Source organism: Mycteria americana, chromosome 1 (assembly GCF_035582795.1).
Source record: "Mycteria americana isolate JAX WOST 10 ecotype Jacksonville Zoo and Gardens chromosome 1, USCA_MyAme_1.0, whole genome shotgun sequence".
Classification (NCBI taxonomy): Eukaryota; Metazoa; Chordata; class Aves; order Ciconiiformes; family Ciconiidae; genus Mycteria; species Mycteria americana.
The window spans coordinates 1,564,646-1,565,043 of record NC_134365.1 but is presented as its reverse complement, the minus strand read 5'-3'; positions in this window follow the sequence as shown (position 1 = coordinate 1,565,043).

The following is a 398-nucleotide window of genomic DNA, read 5'->3' as shown; positions in this document are numbered from 1 at the left end:
AGAAAGAGCTAAAGTACAGATGCTGAAATGACTTGTCCGGAGCTGCAGAGCTCTCCCAGTTCTGGGATCCCTAAAGACAGCACCATGCTTCCATTATAGATTGTATGTCTGGTTTTCATGCCTTACTGCTTGGAGAGGCTTTATTTATTTTTAAATAACTTTTTACTTTTTAACAAGCACAAACACTGTGAAGACATCTACAGCCCATGTTTTTCTTTTTTAGATTTCTATAGCTACATCAGAATAGAACATCCAAAGTATGTCAGACAGAAGGGCTTTCCTCAGCAGAGAGAGCGTGGAGATGGGCAGGGGTCAGAGGTGAGTTTATGGGTTGGTTTGTGGGGGATGTTTTTGTCCTTTAAGAGAAACACGGCAAAGGAAGCATTTAAACTAAGGTG